The sequence below is a fragment of the Pan troglodytes genome, chromosome 6 (assembly GCF_028858775.2).
Source record: "Pan troglodytes isolate AG18354 chromosome 6, NHGRI_mPanTro3-v2.0_pri, whole genome shotgun sequence".
Classification (NCBI taxonomy): Eukaryota; Metazoa; Chordata; class Mammalia; order Primates; family Hominidae; genus Pan; species Pan troglodytes.
Window position 1 is genome coordinate 49511722 of NC_072404.2, and position 20256 is coordinate 49531977.

Consider the following 20256-nt stretch of genomic DNA (forward strand, 5'->3'; position numbering starts at 1 on the left):
AGTCAGCAAGGTATTAATATAAGCTGGCCACATGTTCCTTCAGGAAGCAAACAGTGAAATTAAAGGCATCCTACTACTTGAATTTCTATTCTTACTTAGGACAATTGGGAATAATAAGCAACATGACTGAAAAATAATTATCCTAAAATTAGATTCGGTACTGGCATGACGATAGACATAGATCAACATATTAGAATTGAGAATCCCAAAATAAACACACATATTTATGGTCAATTGATTTTCAACAAGGGTAAAAAAACAACAAATGAGACTATTAATTTGTTAAAAAGAATAGCCTTTTCAACAAATGGTAATGGGGCAACTGGATAGCCACATGCAAAAGAATAAAGATGGACTCCTAACATATGCCACATCTAAAATTAACTCAAAATAGGACTGCTAAATGTAAGGGCTAAAACTATAAAATTCTTTATTAAAATTTGAAATGTCTGCACTTGAACAGACATCATCAAGAAAGTAAAAATAAAAGCCATTGAGTGAAATAAAATATTTGAAAATCATATCTGTTAAGGGTCTTACACCTAAGATCTACAAAAAACTTAAAATTCAGAAAAAAAAGGGAAGGTGATTTTAAAATGGGCATAGCATTTAAATAGACATTTTCCCAAAGATACACAAGTGGCTCATAAGCACATAAAAAGATGCTTAACATCATTACTCATTAGGGAAACGCAAATCAAAACAAAAATGAGGTATCACTTTGCGGGGCGTGGTGGCTCACACCTGCAATCCCAGCACTTTGGGAGGCCAAGGCGGGTGGATCACGAGGCCAGGAGATCAAGACCACCCTGGCTAACACGGTGAAACCCCATCTCTATAAAGATACAAAAAATTAGTCGGGCATGGTGGTGGGTGCCTGTAATCCCAGCTACCTGGGAGGCTGAGGCAGGAGAATGACTTGAACCCGGTGCAAGGGAGGTTGCAGTGAGCCGAGATTGTGCCACTGCACTCCAGCCTGGGCGACAGAGCAAGACTCCATCTCAAAAAAAAAAAAAAAAAAAAAAATGAGGTATCACTTCACACCACTAGGATGGAATCTTCAATCAAAAATGTGAAAAATGTTGGGAAGATACAGAGAAATTAGAATCCCCATACAATTCTGACGGAAATGTAAAATGGTGCAGCCACTTTGGAAAACAGACTGACAGCTCCTCAAATTCCACTTGTAAGTATACACCAGCAATTCCACTTCTAAGTATACACCCATGAGAAATGAAAACATATGCAAACACAAAAACTTGTACATAAAACTTCATAGCAGTATGATTAATAGCCAAAACATGGTAACAACCCAAAGGTCCATAACTGATGAATGGGTAAATAAAATGACTGGTATATCCACAGAGTGGAATGTTACTCAGCAATTAGAGGAAGTTGAGTACTGATACATGTTACAATGCGGATGAGCCTTAAAAATATTATGCTAAGTGAAAGAAGCCAATCACGAAAGACCACCACATGTTTTGTGATTCAATTGATACAAAATGTCCAGAATGGGCAACTCTATAGAAACAAAGTAGACTGGTGGTTCCCTAGAGCTGAGGAAGGGCAAACTGGTGGATGATGGCTAAATGATGCAGGGTTTCTTTTCAGGGTCGTGAAGATGTTCTCAAATTGATGTTGCTGATGACTACACAACTCCATGAATATACTAAGAGACTTGTACATTTTCAATGGGTGAACTGTATGTTATGCAAATTATATATCAACACAGTTGCTTTAAAAAATCCAGTGGCAGGATCTAGATACATTTCTTAATTCTCTACTTTGGATGTATATACTCTACACGATCTGAGTATTTCCATGCTTTTACAATATACTTAAAATGAAATGAAAATGAAGGAAATGCCTAACATTTCAAGTACTTTGTAAATTAATCTAAAACATTTGCATTTTGGAGAAGAGTTTAATGGCCTTTCCATACAAGTTATCCTGAAATTCATGCAATAAACAGACACACATTCTATACCCATTCATGAAAGTAAAGACAAGAAATAAGACACTTCTTTGGAACACTATATTAAACATTATCCTCTGATTTAATCTGGCTTGCCTTACCATGACAGTAGAGAAATAGCTAAGAAATAATGGTTTGCAAAAAAAACTCTCTCAACTGCTGTGAGGAATGAGGTATAATTCCCAACTTTCATAAGGGTAAATATTATTTTTAAAATGTATATACTTATGAGAAAAACATGACAGAATGAAAGTCAGAGGTTAAGAAATAACTGCATGATAAAGATAATAAAATTAATTATAATAAAAATAAAAAACTATCCAATGCAATTAGTATCCTAAAACATTAGATATTATTCCACTACCTATAGATTAACCATTGACATGTTATGTTTCATATGTACTTGACTTCCAATTCTACCTAATTCCTTCTTTGAATCTTGGGTCTCTTCTAAATTAATATGACAATGTGGTGTAGCCTCTAGGTAAGGCTCTGACATAGGGTGTATTTTTAGGGTATCAGCCAGTTCTTGTTGAAGTTGTCTCATAACTACCTGTTCAGATATTTTTGTTACTGATTTTACATGTTACCTTATCAGTAAATCATGGTAATAAGACTTAACATGTACTTTGAAAAATAGCACCACATACATGAATTTACCTTCTTTTCCTATGTGTATACATGCTTGTTTATTACTGAATTCAGTTAAGGACACAGAAGGTATTATTTTCCTGCCAAGTCAGTATTCTGCTTAGATTCAGTTCACTATTCACTCACCCGATACATTTGCAATGCTTAACTTCCTACTTAAGTCACAAAAACAAATCCGTATGTGGGTGGGACTGGTGGTAGAAAATGCAACATTGTAAAATGTTTTTCCTCTTTTTTATTAGAAGCTCAAAGAAACCCCACCACTCCTGACATCCTCAATTGCCTGCTCAGATCCTTCCAATAGATTTCTATCTCAGAATACAAGTAAAATTTCAATTGCCTTCCAGGCCCTGGGTAACCACCCGGCCTTCACCTCCCTCCCTGACCGCAGCTCCTACAAATCTCTTCTCTCCTCACTGCTTTCTCACTGTATGTGAATCCTGCCACCTCCCACTAGATTGAAAATGGGAACCTAATGTCAAACAAAGCAATCGCAGATAGCCACAATTATCTTTGTGTGGAACAAAGTCATATCCAAATGATAGCCATTGAGCCTTGAAATAAAAATGATGGGCAAATTATTTTTAAGAACATTCAAAGTATAAATACCAGTGGTAAAATTAATCAAATATGGTTTTGCTGGAAATTCACATCTGTCCCATATTATGATTTAATAAAAAGTAAATGCTTTTAAATAATTGAGATGTCATAACAATACTGTGATATTGAAATAGTCTCAGATTAAAGTCAAATTGATACAAATAAAAATAAAATTATACAAACGTAAATACATAAAAAGCCCCTGAAGGAAAAGTATTATGAGATACAACAGTATACTTCAGTTCACCTGGGAAATATTGAATTAACAGTCAAAGTAACCCACCTAATCGAATCTTAATTTCAAAAGACTTATTTCAGATATAAGGCATTTCTGTTTATCTGCTTCATCATGGTCTTAAAATGTGGCCACATACAAATATTAAAATTATTTTAGCAGTATGTCTACATCATAAATATTAGTCTATATCTACTAACAACTTGTAACTTAACCTCTTAAAATTTCAAAGGTGATATAATTTCTTTACTCAAAGTAAAGTGTACTTCAGCTCTTTCTTTTGCTGGTATGTTTCTAGGCTAACACAGCAAATACACTTTTATTCTAAGTATATTTGTACATACTTTTTTATTTTTTTGAGACGGAGTTTAGCTTTTGTTGCCCAAGTTGGAGTGTAATGGCGCGATCTCGGCTCAATGCAACCTCCGCCTCCCGGGTTCAAGCGATTCTCCTGCCTCAGCCTCCTGAGTAGCTGGGATTACAGGTACCCGCCACTGCGCCCAGCTGATTTTGTATTTTTAGTTGAGATGGGGTTTCTCCATGTTGGTCAGGCTGGTCTCAAACTCCCGACCTCAGGTGATCCACCCGCCTTGGCCTCCCAAAGTGCTGGGATTACAGGCATGAGCCACCGCGCCCAGCCTATTCTACATACTTTTATATTCAACTATATATAACATTTAGCATAACCAAATATTACTTTAAATTTTCTTTCAGTTTGAAAAATATCTTTCTTGGTACTTACTTTTTTTTCTTTCTCTTTTTCACATTGATATATTCTTTCTTTCAAATTATTACATACATTGATTAAGTCCTTGTTTTTCTCTTCTAGCAGAAGACTGTGCATTTCACTCCCAGCTAGATTTTTTTACAACAGCATGGATTTGATCTTGGATAGTACTGATTGTCTTTTCTTGATTGCCAGCTTTCTTGTGGGCATCATCCAGTTGCTGTCGAAGCAACCTATTTTCACTTTGTAGTTGAGCACATCTGTCCTCTACAGATTCCTGCTTCTTCCGCGTATTTATTTACTTTACTTTGTTCATTTTTATACATTCGTTCAATTTCTTTCTTTTGACACTGTGTTTGGCCTAGGTCTCTTTGGAAACATTCTAAAACTGATGTCTTTTCTCTGAGTGTTTCTCTTGCTGATGAAACTTAATTTTTAGGCTGTTAATTTTACTGTCAGCATTAGAGAGTTTTTCAGAAAGAATCTAACTGTTATCTTTTAGGTTAGACATATCAGAATTTATTTTCTCCTGTAAATGAACCCATTCATGTCTCTGGAAAGCAAGTTCTAGGTTTTCTTATGCTGTCTGACTTTGATCACAATCATGTACGGCAGCAGCCAGGCTGCATCGATATGGCTGAATTTCCATTTCCAGTCTTTCCATGTTGTGTTTTACATTCTCAAGTTGAGAACTGAGAGTTTTATTCTCAGCTGTCAAAATACTAAGCTGTCCACTGTACTGAAATACTATTTTTGTTGATGTTTCCTCATTCAGTTTTATCATATTTTGAAGGTTGTCATTCTTTTATTTCACACTTTCAACATCCTTCAAATATTTCTTTTCTTTCAGCTGGTTCTGATGTTTTATTGTGTCTAGTTCCAGTCTTAGCATGGCAATTTCTTCCTGCAACATACTATTTTTATGCAACAGGTCTTTTTCTTTCTTATGGCTTTGAGAAATCTAAGTAAACAAAGGAAACTTAGCACTCAATAGAATGACATATCATAGTTTCTTCTGAAATTAAAGAATAACCTGTATATTTGTACAATGAAAGGATTCCCGTAAGTCGATATTTAACTGGAAAAAATGTTAAATCAAAATTTCAAACCTCAGAGTGTAAATTCCCAAAAGTTAAAAAAATCTATTTGAAGACAATGAATCAATAAAAGTAAAAAATAAACCACTAGAGGATTTTTAAGACTCTCAGAATTGACAAAGCCTTTCTCTGAATTTCAAAAAACCCAGCGGCATAAAATATGAGATTGATACATTTGACTAAATTTTTAAAATTTAAAAATTTTAAAATCTGATATCTAACCTATACACCACCCTATTGTAAGACTCTTAGTTCTGCATTTATTTGGACTGAAGAAATTCCTCAAAGTTCTCTAAGTTCCTTTTTCCTGATAATGTTCTATAGATATTCTACTTTTCTAACAATTTTATTGTAAGTTATAAAGATTACACTTATTCATAAATGTTAAATCTAAGCATTGTACATTTCTACATTTTACACTTCTACATCTAAGCATTGCACTTTTACATACATTACTGAACTCATTTAAGGTCTCAATTCTGAAGAGGAGAGATTGAAATATATGCAAGATGTAGGATTTTCCCCAGGTCTTCTGATTCTACTTCTAGTCCTCCTCCATCAAATTGCAGTTACTTCTGTGGTGTAAATATATAAATACAAAAGAAGCCTCTTATTTAAAAATACCAATGGTAAAATTTATAGAGATCTTCTTAAAAAATCATGAGATTTGCTATTGTAATAACTTTTATTTCCTCTTTATAATGTTTGAAACAGTAATAAGTGTGAAATAGGGGGAAAAACACTGAACTATTTTTCCAAAAAACAAAACACTTACCAATAAATTATCACTAAATGTATATTATTCTACGACATTGTTTTCAAAGCCCTTTGCATTGAAATTAGATACTACTTGGAGAAAACTTTTAAGTTCTTCAAAAGTAAGAAGAATGACATCCACAATATGGCCTCTAAACTGGCTATACATTTCCTCCTTATCTATCAGTGAAAATAATAAACTGACTTCTCCACTAATATTTTGAGAAGATAAAACAATGTCCGAAAACTAGAACGTCTGTTGTTAGTACCAAAAATTTTGAGATTATGGAAAGATCATCAATTCTTATAAAAAATATCAAATGCTTCTTCTTTGCATTGAGGCCATTGTGAATGTCACTACTTGACTGCTGCAGACTAATGGAGCTGAATTAAGAATATGACTTTATCCTACACATACACACACACACACACACACACACACGTGTATATTCTATATATAGATACACAAACACATAGGATGTGTGTGTATATATATATATATATATAAAATTTAAAAATCCTTTATATTTTCCAAGGTACATAGAGTTGGTTTTTCAAATATATACACATACAAAAACATATTTGAAAATGACTAAAGAAAATACCTCAGAATTCATTTTCTTTTGAGCCCCTTCAACCTCCTTTTGCTTACTGGTCAGAATCTCATCTTGTAATATTCTGGCATTCTGCTCTTCAGAAAGTTGCTTGTGGATATCGCTTCACTTCTGCGCAACCTAGACATACATTACATTTTTGGTCTAATAGCATTGAAAAAGAAAATCTAAAAGAACAGAACTGTTTTTGTAAAACTGTTAAAAAAAAAAAGTAGCCTATTAAAACACAAGGACTTTTATCCGTCAGGAATTACTCAAACTTTAATTGCATACATGACAGCTAAATTTCTCAAAGAGGAAAAACAGTTCTTACCTACAGAAAAATACAGTATCGTGTAATAAAATTTCTTTCAAAACATTTAACTAGCTTTGTTATAGTCTCAAAGCTATAGAGCCTGTATTTTAACATAAAAATACACAAATATTTATGTGATTAAACTCAATTTATCCTCCATTCCTTCATTCAGAAAACATAAGAGATAGTTTGAGCATCTAAGACTGAACATCACAGGCAGAGATGCCAAGGTTTACAATAAATAGCTATAAATGTCATACTTCCTTTTTAAGATTAAATAACAGTCTTGGTATGTTTTGAAACTAAATTATATACATTACATCAAAAGATGTAAAAAATACAAAGGATGTAATTATATAAAGTTAGAAATATAAAGTTTTCACCGAAAATTAATTTACCTGATCCAAATTCTTTCCTAATGTCCTCAATTCTGTGACCAGTGATTTCAGAGTCTGTTTGAGTTGTTGTTTCAACTTCTTTCCCGCATTCCTTTTCTTTTCTTTTTAACTGTTCACTATCTTTTTTAGGCAACATATCAGCATTTCTTCTCTTTTCTTCTTCTTTTAAGGTCATTCTACAGTAAAACATATTAAAATTTGTTTTGTTAGAAAATAAAAAGTTTATTTTGTTATCTGGCTCTTCCTACACAGTGTTTATTATTCAAATAAAATTTCTATGTTCTTGACTATTTTTCCTTTCTAGTTCTCATGTTTTTAATTTCTCACTTCAGTCTCTTCCAAGGGATAAATATACTTGAAAGGTAGTGAAGAAAAAACATCCTGCTAATTGGTGAGTTTCTGTTACTAGCAATTCTGATAAATGTTATGGAAAAGAATATTAGAAATTATTTAGTATAGTTACACGTTGAAAATTACTTCTTTTTGGCAGGGCACTGTGGCTCACGCCTGTAATCCCAGCACTTTGGGAGGCTGAGGCGGGCGGATCACAGGGTCAGGAGATTGGGACCATCCTGGCTAACACAGTGAAACCTCATCTCTACTAAAAATACAAAAAAAAATTAGCTGGGTGTGGTAGAGGGTGCCTGTGATCCCAGCTACTCGGCAGGCTGAGGCAGGAGAATGGCGTGAACCTGGGAGGCGGAGCTTGCAGTGAGCTGAGATCGCCACCAATGCACTCCAGCCTGGACGACAGAGCGAGACTCCCTCTCAAAAAAAAAAAAAAAAAGAAAAAGAAAATTACCTCTTTTTCACACAGTCATAAGAACTCAATTAGGACAGATCATTTCAAATTAACTAATTAAAAAGAACATACTACTTATAAACAACTTTGTAAATTCACTAGAAATAAATTTTAATTTTCATGAAATACTGCAGGTATCCCTAAAATAATTTACAGTGCAAGATGGCTCCATCGGGCTGGGCACGGTGGCTCAAGCCTGTAATCCCAGCACTTTGGGAAGCCAAGGCGGGTAGATCACCCAAGGTCAGGAGTTCGAGACCAGCCTGACCAACAAGGTGAAACCCCATCATTACTAAAAATACAAAAATTTGCCAGGCCTGTTGGCAGGCATCTGTAGTCACAGTTACTTGGGAGGCTGAGACAGGTGAATTGCTTGAACCTGGGAGGTGGAGGTTGCAGTGAGCCGAGATCAGGCTGCTGTACTCAGGCAGCCTGGGTGACTGAGCGAGACTCTGTCTCAAAAAAAAAAAAAAAAAAAAAAAAAAAGATGGCACCATCGGATGTCAGTCACACAATGTATATCTGCAGATTACTATAATCCAATACAAGGCAATGGGGTCTAATATCTGTTAACCCAGCTGTCCCCCGTCTTTTCAGCACCAGGGACTGATTTTGTGGAAGACAATTTTTCCATGGACCTGGGGGAGAGGGGGCTGGTTTAGGGATGATTCAAGCACATCACATTTATTGTGCACTTTATTTATATTATTATTACTTTGTAATATATAATGAAATAATTAACTATATAACTCACATGATGTAGAATCAGTGAAAGTCCTGAGCTTGTTTTCCTTCAACTAGACAGCTCCATCTGGGGGTGATGGGAGACAGGGACATATCATCAGGCATTAGATTCTCATAAGGAGAGCACAACCTAGATCTCCAATGTGTGCAGCTTACAGTAGGATTTGGTTCACGCTCCTATGAGAATCTAATGGTGCTGCTGACCTAAAAGGAGGCAGAGATCAGGTGGTAATGTAAGTGATGGGGGGCGGCTGTAAATACAGATGAAGCTTTGCTTGCTCACTTGCCGCTCACCTCCTGCTGTGTGGTCTGGTTCCTAATAGGCCATGGACTGGTACTGGTCCGTGGCCTGGGGGTTGGGGACCCTTGTGTTAACCAATACTTTTTATGTTTATTTTTTGGTAACACTTTCCACTTATCTTCTTGATTCTTGTGTATTTTATAAACAATTTTAAAATTCCTTTTGGAACAAGATACGATCTAACATTTAAACAATAAAGAATAACATGTGGGTTTTTTTTGTTGTTTTTTTTTTTTGAGACTGAGTCTCCCTCTGTCTGTCGCCCAGGCTGGAGTGCAGTGGCGCGATCTCGGCTCACTGCAAGCTCCGCCTCCCGGGTTCACACCATTCTCCTGCCTCAGCCTCCCAAGTAGCTGGGACCACAGGCGCCTGCCACCATGCCCGGCTAATTTTTTATATTTTTAGTAGAGACAGGGTTTCACCGTGTTAGCCAGGATGGTCTCAATCTCCTGACCTCGTGATCCGCCCACCTTGGCCTCCCAAAGTGCTGGGATTACAGGCGTGAGCCACCGTGCCCGGCCAACATGTGTTTTCAACATAGAACTTTGAATTAATTGTAGCTGTATAGGAGAGAGAGATGTGAAATAAACTAATCATTACTCACTTTCCATTTTAGTTTTTATTTCATGTATATTAATAAAACTGGGAAGTCCCAGCTGGGCACGGTGGCTCACGCCTGTAATCCCAGCACTTTGGGAGGCTGAGGCGGGTAGATCGCAAGGTCAGGAGACCAAGACCATCCTGGCTAACACGGTGAAACCCCATCTCTACTAAAAAAAAAATACAAAAAATTAGCCAGGCGTGGTGGCACGCAGCTGTGTCCCCAGCTGCTAGGGAGGCTGAGGCAGGAGAATCGCTTGAACCCAGAAGGCAGAGGTTGCAGCGAGCCACGATCACGCCACTGCACTCCAGCCTGGGTGACACAGTGAGGCTCCATCTCATAAATAATAATAATAATAAAATAAAATAAAAAATAAAACTTGGAAATCCTAGGCAGAGCAATTGGGCAAGAGAAATAAAGGACTTCCAAATTGGAAAGGAGAAAGTTAAACTATGTCTGCCAATGACACGATCTTATACCTAGAAAGCCCTAAAGATGTCTACAAAACACTCCTAGATTTGATAAATGAATGCAGTGAAGTCTGAGGTTACAAAATCAATGAATCCAAATCAGTAGCACCCATATACACCAACTATGACCAAGCTGAGAGTCAAATCAAGAACCCAATCCCTTTACAATGGCTACAAAAATGTAAAATACCTAGAAATATACTTAATGAAGGAGGTGAATGATCTATATAAGGATAACTAGAAAACACTGCTGAAGGAAATCACAGATGACACGAAGGGAAATACATCCTATGATCATGGACTGCAATAATTGATATTGTGAAAATGACCCTAATGCCCAAAGGAGCCTACAGATTCAATGCATTTCCCATCATAATACCAATGTCACTCTTTACAGAATTAGAAAAAAAAATGCTGAAATTCATGTAAAACCACAAAAGAGCCTGAAGAGCAAAAGACATACTAAGCAAAACAACAACAACAACAACAACAACAACAACAAAAAGTCTGGAGGCACCAAATTACCTGACTTCAAATTATACTATAAGGCCACAGTAACAAAAACAGCATGGTACTAGTATAAGAGTAGATACATACATCAATGGAACAGTATAGGCAACCCACAAATAAAGCCATTTACAACCAAATATTCTTTGACAAAGTATATAAAAACATGAACTGGAGAAAGGACACCTTATTCAATAAATGGTGCTGGGAAAATAGGATAGCCACATGTAGAAGAATGAAACTAGATCCCTATCTCTCACCATATATAAAATAAAAATTAATTCAAGATGGACTAAAGGCCTAAATCTGATACCTGAAAACATTGGCCTAAGCAAAAGATTTATGATGAAGAACCTAAAAGCAAATGTGACAAATAATTTAACTAATTAATTAATAATTAAACTTTTAATTAAACTGAAAAGTTTCTGCACAGCAAAAGAAATAATCATCTGAGTAAACTAACAACCTATAGAATGGGGGGAAATATTTGCAAATCATGAATTAGATAAAGGACTAATATCTAGAATCTACAAGAAACTCAAATAAGCAGGAAAATACAAATAATTCCATTAAAAAGTGGGCAAATGACACGAATAGACATTTCTCAAAAGAAGATGTACAAATGGTCAACAAGCATATAAAAATATGGCCAATATCACTAATCATCAGGGAAATGCAAAATAAAACAACAATGATATATCACCTCACTGCAGCCAGAATGGCCATTATTAAAAATCAGAAGCAATAGATGTTGGTGTGGATGTGGTGAAAAGAGAACACTTACACAGTGGTGGTGAGAATGCAAATTAGTACAACCTCTATGGAAAACAGTATGGAGATTTCTCAAAGAACTAAAAGTAGATCCTACTATTCAATTCAGCATTCCCACTTCTGGGTATCTACTCAAAGGAAAAGAAATCATTATGTCAAAAAAACACCTGCATGCATATGTTTATTGCAGGACAATTCACAATATGCAAAGATGTGGAATCAACCTGTGTGCATTAGCTGATGAGTGGAATATATATATATATCACAGAATATTACTCAGCCACAAAAAAGAATGAAATAATGTCTTTTGCAGCAACTTGATGGAGCTGGAGGCCATTATTCTAAGTGAAGTAACTCAGGAATGGAACAACAAATACCACATGTTCTCACTTACAAGTGGGAGCTATGCTACGCATATGTGAAAGCTGACACTGTGGTATAATGACATTGGAGGCTCAGAAGGGAGAAAAGCATAACGGCAGTGAGAGACAAAAACTACCTATTGGGTTACAATGTATACTATTTGGGTGATGGGTACACTAAAATCCCAGACTTCACCACTACACAATTCATCCATGTAACCAAAAACCACTTGTACTCCTAAAGGTATTGAAATAAAAAAAATTAGAGAGTAAAAAGAAGAATAAAACTGTATAACGTTTTTAAAAAGTATTCTGGGTTGAGACAAGTGGCCATTTTATGCTCTGTTGGTTGAACTGTAAAATAATACAAACATTCTTGAGGACAATTTAGAAATATTAATCCAAGGACTTTTATAAAAAAGTTCTTGTATTTTAACCAAAATATTCTGTGTTGAAGACTTGATTCAAAGTAAATAATTAGAAATGTAGAAAGTGACTTAGATAAAAGACGTTCTGGGCTGTGTATCATGGCTCACGCCTGTAATCCCAGTGTTTTGGGAGGCCGAAGCAGGAGGATTGTTTGAAGCCATGACTTAGAGATCATCCTGGACAAGATAGTGAGACCTTGTCTCAATGAAAAACTTAAAAAGTTAGTAGGGCATGGGGGCATGTGCCTGTAGTGCCAGCTACTTAGGAGGTTGAGGCAGGATCCCTTGAGCACAAAAGTTCGAAGTTGCAGTGAGCTATGATCACACTACTGCACTCCAGCCTCAGTGACAGAGCAAAAACCTGTGTCTAAAAATAGTAAGAATAAAAGATGTTCCTCACAGCATTAATTCTAATACAAAATAATTTCAAACCCCAAATTCAATTTGTTAAATATTGAGGTTCCCATATGGTAGACTTCCATACAGCCATTAAAATCACGATTTAAAATATACAATTATTAGAAGAATTCAGTTAAAATTTTGTTACCTTATTTCCAAGAATTTCATATTCCACAAGTACAAGACATTTTCTTCCCATTAAGCCCCAGAGAGTCAACAATTGCAAAAATTCTTACATATCTTTAGTATAGACAGTTAAAATATTTATTTAAAACTCAAACGTCATACCTCAAACTGTAGCGTTCTTGTTCTTGTTCCCATTGACCTTTTTCATGCTCTAACTGTAATTGTGTTTCTTTTGCTTCAGATAGCTCCTTTTGTAGTACACCAACCATATTTTCCATTTGTTTAATATTTACTGTAAGTTGTTCACAATGATTATTCTTAAGTTCTAATAAGTGTTCCCATGAAAGAACTGCATCTTGCATTTTTAATAGGCTAACAGACTCTACATGAGGGAGAAAACAAGGTGGAAATAAAATATGAGTAATTTTTGCATATAAAGGACTGTGCATTTTAACAGTCACCCAACCATACACCTAACAAATATGGACTAAGTTCCTAACATGTGGTCTGCTGAGCTTTGCAGATACAACAGACAATACCTCTGCTCTTGCTTAGCTTTCAGTGTAGTGAAGAACAAAGACAATAAAAGTGAAAATTACAAATTCAGATAGATACTGGAAGAAAACAGTTCTATGGTACATACAATCTGATGTATACTGGGCTCAGGGAAGATTTCCTTGATGAAAAGATGGCTACACTGAGAAATAAAGGATGAGAAGGAAGCAGTTAAGTAAAGGGGGTAGAAGAGCATTCTAGCCAGTCTGTGGTAAGTGCTGAAGCTCTCCTGTAATCTGCTTCTGGTCATGATGGAGAAACAGGTACTGATTTACCTTCTTGTCTGAAACAATCAAAACCAAAAAAGACAAAATACATTATATGATGATTTTCAAGACAGTGGAGTTCAGGTACACTTTGGAAGGCCGAGGCAGGCGGATCACCTGAGGTCAGGAGTTTGAGACTACCCTGGCCAACATGGTGAAACCCCATATCTACTAAAAATACAAAAATTAGCTGGGTGTAGTGGCGCAAACCCATAGTCCCAGCTGATCGGGAGGCTGAGGCAGAAGGATCACTTCAACCCAGGAGGTGAAGGTTGTAGTGAGCTGAGATCGTGCCACTGCACTCCAGCCTGGGCAACAGAGCAAGACTCTCCAGAAAAAAAGAAAGTGACTTCAGGTAACAAAGACAATGATCCCTGTAAGACAAAACAAATGAAGTAAGCCTTACAAACAACCCAGCTCCCTGACTTGACAAAGTTTCCATGCCATGACACAGGGAGAAAAAAAACTGAGGTAGAGTCCACCAGATTCTCTGAGTTGGTATGATGAAGCACAAAAAACCAATAGCACAGTGATGAACAGTACATGTGTGCTAGGAAACTACCTGAGACCAGGGGGAAAAAATCTTTAAAAAATTAGAAACAGTGAAAAATAGTGCCTGTTGCTCACAATGTGTAAGGAAGAGTGTCCATTACTACGAGCAATACTGGAAAAACTCGGGCTTCACAGGGCAATGAATAGAGTTATTAGAAACACCTTGCCTCAGAAGTGGAAAATTAGACCAAACCATAAAGCAAGACCAGAAATATCAAGCTGTGTATAAGTAACTCAACTGTGTCCCAAAATAAATCTCAAGCAGAGACATGGGAGATATTTTTTGAAAGCAAACAGTATGTGTAGAGATTCAAATTAAAATGTCAGAAATGAAAACTATACTGGATGGAAATAAATACAGACTAGACATCACAAAAGAGAAGATTCATAAATTTGAGACATCAGAGAACTACGAGAAAACTTTAAGCAGTAATATACAGGTCCCCAAAGAGAAAGGGAGAGAGACAGACAAAATATAGAGAGCAGATGGCCAGAAATTTTCTAAACTTAATGAAAACTATAATCCCACAAATCCAGGAAGGATCTGGCTGGGAAAGAGGAAATGAAATTATACTATTCTAATTTCCTTATGCCATATATGATATGGTATAATACTGCCTGAAGGTGATAAGATAAAATCATATAGTACAAATTGTAATGAAATCACAAAGATGGCAAAAACAGACTTATAGCTAATAAGCCAAAAGAGAGAGATAAAACAATCATAAAATTACATGACTGGCCAGGTGCAGTGGCTCACGCCTGTAATCCCAGCACTTTGGGAGGCCAAGTGGGGGCAGATCACCTGAGGTCAGGCGTTCGAGACCAGCCTGGCCAATGTGGTGAAAACCCATCTCTACTAAAAATACAAAAAATTAGCCAGGTGTGCTGACAGGCGTCTGTAAATCCATCTACTTGGGAGGCTGAGGCAGGAGAATCACTTGAACCCAGGAGGCCGAGGTTGCAGTGAACAGAGATCATGCCGTTGCACTGCAGCCTGGGTGGCAGAGTGAAGCTGCATCTCAAAAAAAAAAAAAAAAAAGGCTAATTGAAAAGAAAGCAGAAAAAGAAAAGAAAACAAAGAACAGCTGGGACTAATGGAAATCAAACAGTATGATAACAGATAAACTTAACTATATCAGTAATCACATTATAAATGAAACCAGCCTAATAACCTAAATTAAAAGGCAGATTGTCAAACTGTATAAAAAAGCAAGATCCTACTCCCTGCTACCTCTAAGAAATACTTTAAATGTAGGCCAGGTGCAGTGGCTCACGCCTGTAATCCCAGCACTTTGGGAGGCCGAGGCGAATGGATCACGAGGTCAGGAGATTGAGATCATCCTGACTAACATGGTGAAACCCCGTCTCTACTGAAAATACAAAAAATGAGCCGGGCGTGGTGGCAGGTGCCTGTAGTCCCAGCTGCTCGGGAGGCTGAGGCAGGAGAATGGCGTGAACCCAGGAGGCAGAGCTTCCAATGAGCCAAGATCCCGCCACTGCACTCAAGCCTGGGTGACAGAGCGAGACTCCATCTCAAAAAAAAAAAAAAAAACTTTAAATGTAAAGATGCAAATTAGTTAAAAGGATGGAAAAATATATACCATGCTAACAGTTAACAAATAAAGCCTAGCAGAAATGGTTATATTAATACCAAAGTAGATTTCAGAGCAAAAAATATTACTAGCTATCAACAAAATTATTTCATAATGATAAATGGTTCAATTAATCAAGAGCACATAATCCTAAATGTTTATGTACCTAGTAACATAACAGCTTCAAAATACATGAGGCAAAAACTGATAGAAGAAATTGACAAATTCACAGGTATAGTCTGAGATTTCAATATCGCTTACTCAATATATGACAGAACAAGGAGGCAGAAAATCAGTAAGACTAGAGTAGACTTGAAGAGCACTATGCTTCTCAAGGACCCATGGAACACTTAGCAAAACAGATCATATTCTAGGCCATACAGTAAATCTTCATAAAAGAATTAAGTCAAAAGGATTTAAGTCATACAAACTATGGTCCCTGACCACAGAGCAATCAAATTAGAAATCAGTAACAAAATATCTCATCAAAATACTAAAAAATTTGGAAACAAAGTAACACATATCTAAATAACGCTAGGCCAAAGAGGTGATGCAAAAAAAATATTAGAAACTATTTTGAACTGAAATAAAATAAAACTACAACATGTCAGAATTTATGGAATGTAGCTACAACAGTAGTTAAATAAAAAGTTTCAGTACTGAATGTCTATACTGGAAGACTCTCAAATCAATGACCTTGACTTCTATCTTAAGAAAGTAAAAAAGAAGAAACTAAGGAGAAAAGAGCAAATTAAACCCAAAGGAACCAGAGGAAATGATATAATAGACGTCTGCTATGGTCTGAACATTTGTCCTCTCAAAACTCATATGCTGAAACTTGATCACAGAGGTGATATTACTAGAAACTGAGGCTTTGTGGGGGCAATTAGCTCATGGAATCCAAGCCCTCATGAATGGGATGAGTGCCCTTGTATAAGAGACACCAGAGAGCTCATTCACCCATTCTGCCATATGAAGCACACAGGGGAAAACATGGAACCTAGGAACCGGGAATTGGTCCCTCACTAGACACCAAATCTTGCAGCACCTTGATCTTGGACTTTTCAGCCTCCAGGTGTGAGAAGTTAGTTTCTGTTGTTTATAAGCTACACAGTCTATAGTATTTTGTGACAGCAGGCCAAACAAACCATGACATCAAAGATGAAACCAATAGAACAGAAAAGCAATAGGAAAATCAATAAAGCTGAACACTTTGAGGAAGAGAATGAAAGTGATAAACCTCCATCTAGCCAGGCTAATCATAAAAAAGAGAAGATACAAATTACTAATTTCAGAAATAAGTAATGTGACATTTTTCTAGATTCACAGATACTAAAAGAATAGCAAGATAATAGTGTGAGCTTTATGTAACTAAACATGACAACTTAAATGAACACAGCCTTTGAAACACAAAAATAACCAAAGCTCAATCAAGAAATAGATAACCCAATCACTCTACATCTACCAAAGAAAATAAAGTTGTAGGTAAAATCTTCCCACAAAGAAAACTCCCCGCCCAGCTAGCTCTGCTGGTGAATGTTACCAAACATTTTAGGAAGATGGAACATAATTTTACACAACTTCTCCCCTGCAAAATAAAGAGGAGAAACACAACACAACTAATTCTATCATGCTAGCATTACCCTGAACCAAACAATGATATTACAAAAAAGAAAACTCCATCATGAATGTTGACATAAAAATTTAACCAATTTCTGAGGCAACTAAGATATGCTGCAACAGGTGAATGAACAACCTCTGGTACAGTCATATAATAAACTAGTATTCAATGTTAAAAAGAAATGAGCTATCAAGTCATAAGAAGACATGAAGGAACCATAAATGCATACTACCAAGTGAAAGCTGCCAATCTGAAGGGTACGTACTGTATGATTCCAACTATATGACATTCTAGAAAAGGCAAAACTATGACTACAGTAAAAAGTTCAGCAGTTGCCTGGGGTATGGAAGGGCAGGAAAGGACAGAAAGGTGAAACAAAAAGGAATTTTAAAGCAGAGAAAATATTTTGTAAAATACTATGATGATGAATACAGGTCTTTGTCCAAACCCACAGAATGTACAACACCAAGAATGAACACTAATATAAACTATGAACTTTGGATGATTATGACATGTCATTTGTGGTTCATCAGTCATATCAAATGTACCACTATGGTGAGGCATACTGATAATGAGGGAGGCTATACATGTCTGGGGGCAGAGAGTACCTGGTCGATCTCTGCACCTGACTCTCGATTTTGCTGTGAACTTAAAACTACACTAAAAATGCTTTAAAAAATTTCTAATTGTACTCAATTTATATATATATATATAAACTATATATGTAACTCAATTTATATGTACATATAAATTATATACATAATTATTTTTGTAAATAGAAATAGGATGTTGCTTTGTTGCCCAGGCTGGTCTCGAACACCTGCTTCAAGCAATCCTCCTGCCTTGGCCTCTCAAAGTGTTGGGATTACAGGCGTGAGCCACCGTATCTGGCTCCAGTGACATTTTAAAAGGAGACTACATCATAAACAAATTGGGTTTCTCCTAAAATGCAAGGTTTAACATTAAAATATCAGAGTAGAACCATATGATATTTGAGTAAAGGCATTTGATAAAATTTAACATTAATTCTTGATTTAAAAAAAAAAAACCTCTCAGCAACCTAAGAATGCAAACAAATTTCATCAGCATGATATAAAGCACCTATGATAAACCTACAACTAATGTGTCATGATGAAAAATGTGTCACGATGAAAAACTGAATGCTTTCCCCATATCAGGAACAACACAGGAATGTCTGCTTTCACAACTTTAGTAAATAAACCCTGTGCTGAAGATTCCAGCCAGTGAAGTCAGACAAGAAAAAGAAATAAAAGGCATCCAGGTTGGAAGGAAGAAGTAAAACTGTGTTTATTCACAAGCATGATCACATAATAGGGGTGGGTAAACTCCAACCAATGGGCCAGCTTCTTGTTTTTGTAAATAAAATTTTATTGGAAGACAGTTGTGTTCATTAATGTATGTATCCTCCCTGGCTGCTCTCATACTACAATGGAAAGTTGATTAGCTGCAGCAGAGACTGTTTTGTGACAAGTCTAAAAAAGATTTCCTATCTTTAGTAAGACAATAGTTTGAGAATGAAAAGTTTTGATAACCTTTGGTGTACACAGAAAATCTGATCAAATCTACCAAAAAAGCTAATAGAACTAATATATGAGTTTAGCAAGATTGGAGGATACAAAAATCAACATACAAAAGCCAATTATATTCCCATATACTAGCAATAAGCAATCAACTGGAATTTTAAAAATATCATGTACAACTTCACCAAAAAAATTGAGATACAGATGAATCTGATAAAATATGGAAAAACCAAGGGCAGGTGCAGTGGCTCATACCTGTAATCCCAGCACTTTGGGTGGCTGAGGCAGGTGGGTCACTTGAGGTCAGAAGTTCAAGACCAGCCTGGCCAACATGGTGAAACCCCCATCTCTACTAAAAATATAAAAATTGGTCGGGCATGGTGGCTCATGCCTGTAATACCAGCTACTTGGATAGCTGGGGCCAGAAAATCATTTGAACCCGTGAAGTGGAGGTTACAGTGAGCCACAATCACACCACTGCACCCCAGCCTGGGTGACAAAGTGAGTCTCCATCTCAAAAAAAAAAAAAAAAAAAAATATATATATATATATGTAAAGACATACAAAAAAACTAAAAAATGTTACTGAGAAAATTAAATTTGACCTATATAAATGGAGAGAAACAACTTTACAGGAGTGGAAAGATACATTATTGTTAAAGTGTCAATCCTCCCCCAATTAATCTATAGATTGAACACAATCTTGGTGTAATTCCAAACATAGCAGGCTTTTTAAAAACATTAACTATCTAATTCTAAAATTCATGTGGAAATGCAAAAGATCCAGAATTGTCAAAACAACCCTTAAAAAAGAAGAAAACTGAAGGGCTGATTTCAAGATTTAGTATAAATTTACAGTAATCAAAACAGTGTGATACTGCTGTAGGTGGAGTATCTCTCAAAGTGCTTGGGACCACAGTGTTTTGAGTTTTTGAATATTTGCATATATATAATGAGATATCTTGGGGATGGAACCCAAGTCTAAACACAAAACACATACATGTTACATACACCTTATACGCAGAGCTTGAAGGCAATTTTATGGAGTACTTTTAGTAAATTTTCAAATGAAAGTTTGTGTACATGAGGTCTAGTGTGAAATTTTCCACTTGTGACATCATGTTGGCACCCAAAAAGTTTTGGATTTTGGAGCATTTCTGATTTTGGAGTTTTGGATTAGGGATGCTAGACCTACATAAAGAAAGCCAGATACAGAAGGACCCCAAATTAAGATGGTTCTACTTGCAATTTTTCAACTGTATGAT

General features: G+C 36.1%; 1 pseudogene; it reads right to left on the reverse strand.

Moving 5' to 3' along the window:
- Positions 1 to 20256, reverse strand: part of LOC107976060 (single-stranded DNA-binding protein 3-like) — a 62338-nt pseudogene that overhangs the window by 25406 nt on the left and 16676 nt on the right.